The sequence below is a fragment of the Megalops cyprinoides genome, chromosome 13 (genome assembly GCF_013368585.1).
Source record: "Megalops cyprinoides isolate fMegCyp1 chromosome 13, fMegCyp1.pri, whole genome shotgun sequence".
In the NCBI taxonomy this organism is placed as follows: Eukaryota; Metazoa; Chordata; class Actinopteri; order Elopiformes; family Megalopidae; genus Megalops; species Megalops cyprinoides.
In genome coordinates, this window is record NC_050595.1 from 17,427,986 (window position 1) to 17,432,831 (window position 4,846).

Sequence of the window (4,846 nt, forward strand, 5' to 3'; positions counted from 1 at the left end):
TCACATGTGGCATATGCAATAAATTGTTTACTGGATTCCTGTCGCTGTGGGTTGGGGGGGGGGGTGGGGGTGGGACATTGCAATTGAAGCACAATCTGCACATGCGAGCATTTTTATGCAGAGGAGCGTTTATATAAGAGCCACATCTTTGTGCTTAATGAAGAGGGCTTTTTAAAGGTGGAAAATAAAGGCATCTTTTCTTAATCTGTTTGCAAGGTTTTTTTTTCCTCTCCTGATGTTCGGCTGTTATGCCAGTGCAATTACACACAAGAGGTTTACGTTCAGTGAAAATACACTCTTTTTCCTCACATATAGTGGCTGTAGGAAGAATTCACCCCCTTTGGAGTTACAACCTGAAAGTTTATTGCAAATGGATTTCCCCCCCACAATAAACAAAACATACTCAAAATTTCAATAGAGGAAAATCATTTTTACTGAAAAAGAAAATTGAATGAAAAATAGAAAACAGAAAGATCCAGCTTGGATAAGTATTCACCCTCCTGAGTTATTTTGCATTTAGTTGCTCCCCCTTTCGCAGAAATTACAGCGACTCTTTTGTGGCACGTTTTCACAAGGGTTTCACATTTTGCGTGTTTAATTTTTGCCCACTCTTCCATGCAAAACTGCTTAGTTGTTGCACATTATGTGGGGACCAGCAATATACGGCTATAATCAGCCACTGCCACAGAATTTTTATTGGGTTTAACTCTGGACTTTGACGTGGTCACTCTAGGGACATTCACTTTCTTGTTTTTCAGCCACTGTAGGGTTGCTTTGGCTCTGTTTGGGGTCATTGTCCTGTTGAAAGATGAATCTCCATCCCAGTTTGAGCTCTTTTGCAGACTGTTCTAGGTTTTGCTGAAGGATCTGCCTGTATTTTTCTCCATCCGTTCATCCTTTGATTCTGACTAGCTTACTAGTCCCTGCCAATGTAAAGCATCCCCACAACATAATGCACCACCACCATACTTCATAGTGGGGATGGTGCTGTCAGAGTAGTGCCCTTCTTTCGCCTGACATAGCTTTTAGCATTAAGGCCAAACAACTCAATTTTTTGGTCTAATGAAATAAAAATGTTCTTCCACATTGTCTGAGCAGCTTCTGTATGCCTTTTTGCATACTCCAAATGGGACTTAATATGATTTTTTTTAAAAGTATGGCTTCCTCCTTGCCACCCTACCATACAGCCCAGATTTGTGGAGTACCTGAGCAATTGTTGTCTCATGCAGTTTCTCCCATCTCAATCAAGAAACATTGTAGGCCTTTCAGTGCCTCTTGGTTGCTGCTCTGACCAATGCCCTTCTTCCCTGGCTGCTCAGTTTTAAAAGGACGACCTAGTCGATGAAGATTCTGGGTAATTTTGTGTTCCTTGCATTTCTTAACAATGGGTGCTTTGTGGGATGCTCAAAGCTTTGGAAATCTTTCTATCTTTCTACCCTCCCCTGACTTGTGTCTGTTGACAGCTCTTTCCCGAGTTGTTGGAAAAGCTCCTTTGGGCATTCCATAGAAGGAAATATGAAGTCAATGGTGGGACCTCACACAGACAGATATGCTAACCAATTCAGATACACACAGGTGGATACCATCCAATAAATTGTTGTGAATTCTGAATGCAACTGGCTGAGCCACAGCTTATTTAGGGGAGTTACTGCAAAAGGGGTGAATACTTTTCCGATGAAATTTCTTATGAGTTTTGTTCTTAATGAATTCATTTTTAGCCTCCATTTTTAGCACATTGAAAGCATAGAGCCAGTTGTATAAATGAGAAGAAAAAACATCTACATTGATCAAGGTTTCAGGCTGTAAAAACAAAATGTGGTGAAAGTCCAGACGAATTAATACTTTCTCAGGCCACTGTATATATGCACACACACCCTATTAATGTCTCTCCCATACACGCGGGCTCTCTTTCTGTCTCTCACATTCTCTCTGAGTCTCGCACACTCTGTTTCACACACACACACACACACACACACACACTCTTACACATACAGCTCAAGGCAGTGGAATTGATGGGGTCAGTAAAAGAGTGGCACCAGTGTGGGCAGTAAACTCACTCACAGCCTCTGTGATGTTTATAGACTGCAGTGCTGCCCTGTACACCTCAGTCTAATGCCATTACCCTCGTCCTGACGGGGGCGTTAATCTCTCTCCTTAAGCACACACTGGGGCTCCTGGGTTTCTGCTGTTTCACTCCACTTTCTCCTTCCTCTCTACTGGCCCTGGCTGTTAGCGCTGTAGCGACTAACACAGCAGATGTCTAGCTGACCCAGGTCCAGCAGGACTGAGCAACAGCAGTTACTCCGGAGGTCTTGCTGACCCAGGTACAGAAAGATGAAATATGCCACTAATGAAGTAGGCCCAACAGATGATTAGGCATGGGGGGGGGTAGAGTTTGAGTGATGAGTTGGGCGGGGCTTAAGGGGATGAGGAAGGCAGGGAAAATGGAGGTGGGAGCAATAGAGACGGTGGTTGTACAGAAAATGTACTTGTTTCCTCATTTTTCCCAATTGTGGTCTGTCCACCATCAGTAAAATGTTTGATAGTTTGCTGTTTTAGATTAGTCTGTTGGCCCTCCTGACAGATTAAATAAAATAGATTAACCAGAAAAGTTAAAACCCATACACCACTCTGAGACATGGCATTGACTCCCCCCCCCCCCCCCCCCCCCCCCCAAAAAAAAAAGCGCTTTAAATAGAAGAGATAAATTTTTTCATTCAGCTTTTACCATTGTGAGCGTAGCAGGGTTAAGCTTGCTCTGGGAGAGGAAAGTCCAGACTCCTAATTGGTTAGACCCATGAATGATTGATGCTGACCGCCATGCTCTCCCAGCAGAGCGATGTAGTGGGGATATAGCTGTGACAAGAGCAGCTGGGTCAGAGGTCATCTCTGTGGCGATGCTGCTGTACTGGGCCTGCAGGGAGCTGCCCTGTATCCCGGCCCACGGCCCCGCGGCCCCACCCAGAAGCATCTGTGCTTCTTAATGCTCGTTAATAATGTATTCATGCCCGTAGCAGCCAGACGAGACAAGCAAGATACAGCATAAATCGGACAAAGAAGTTGTCAATTTGATGAAGTTGGTATCCGCTGCAAAGTGCTAGATCAGACCTATTTAGTGTACACACAGAATAAAACAAAGCATTTCGTTGGTCTCAGAGGCAAAACATTCACCATGGAATTCCCCAGTTCTCTGTGGTGAACATATTGTTCACAAACCTCAGATGTCCCAAAGCTCCCCCCTCACCCTGCCAAACACACTCCTGCTTGGTCTACCTCATCTCCTCTGTGTGTGAAACGGCCTGCGGCTGGGATGTCTCTGAGCCGCAAAGGTAACACTGCCCTCTGCTGACTAATTTACATAATGACAGGAGGTTTTATTCTGTCAAAGTCTGCTGATGGATGGTTTGGAGCGTACTGTTGGAGAAAAAACACAAACCTTTACGGCAAGTGGTACTAGTTACCTAAGACATCCCGCTTATGCCAAGGTTAGAGTGATGTTGACCACAGATCCATATTTAATAAACAGCTCAACCAAAGCTGATTTGATATAAGCATCCGGACCAGACAAGAGTCGGGAATCACTGACCTAAGTCCTCTCAAATCACAGAGTAATCGCACCACTTACACAAACCGCGTGCTCGCCTTTCCAGAGATTCTCTGGTTGCGGGTTTCTCGTGGGCATTTAGTCGCAGGTTGCATGTAGTCCCACGCACGCCTGCTTCATGCTTTTGTGTAATAAGTGTGATGTGTTTGCTCTCCTGCAAATAAAGCCATTGGGCAGTTCTGTACATACCGTCACAGACTGCATCCCTCCTTTCCATAAAATGTGAATTATCTTCCCAAGGTATAACACGATACCTCAGTCAGGGCATTTTCTGAAAGTGTGTTTGAGGCTGTTTTCGCAGCTTTGGGTTGTTCACACCACATAGAAATGAGAACGTTTCAATGTAGGGAAAAACGACTCGACATTTTGTCAGCTCACTCTCAAAATTAATTCATGTGCTGGTGTGAGTTGTGCACTCGGCTGGAGCGATCTCATAAATCCTGACCTACATATTTCAGCCATGAGAGTATCAACAACTTACGCGCACCCGTGAGTGTAACGTAGAATTACTTCGAAAAATTCATACACAAAATTTGTCAGCCCATCTGTTCACCTCTGAAATCTCGCATTCATCTCGAATACTATGTAGATAGGAGTGACATGTGATACGTGTGTTCGTGAGTGTGCAAAGGAAGTCAGAACTCTGCCATCTGGGGGTTTATACCCCCGTCGTGTGGGAAGGTGTTCAGACCAAGCGCTGTCACTCCACTTGCGTAACCTCTTCTAGAACCGATGAGGACACGTGACGCCAGAAGCGGAGTGACAGATGAAAACGAGAGAACTGCTTTAGACAGTAGTTAACGATATGGGCACAGTGGGGCGGAAACGTGAGGTCGTGGAATACCTGTACCCCAAAACCTGTGACCATTTGTGTACACATGTAATTCTATGTAATTCTTATCGGCAACAAGTTGTAGTTAACGTCATATGTTTTATCGTTGAAGACATTGCGTAAGACCACATATGCATACAGTACATTTTATCACATGAATATCTTGTTCAAGACACTCTCGACCTAGCAATAAAAACTCAAGGCTCAAGTGTTTATGGTAATTACACACAAATATGTGGTTCTATTTTAAAACACGTGCAACTTAGTGGCAATGCGATTTCTATTACTAACACAACACACTGCAGTTACAATGGTGCGCAAGGTTTGGACACTCAGCGTCCACAGGTAACAGTTCTCAGGGGGCGCGCAGTTTATTCAGTGGGAGCGGTTCGGCATCGCACAGGTTGCCG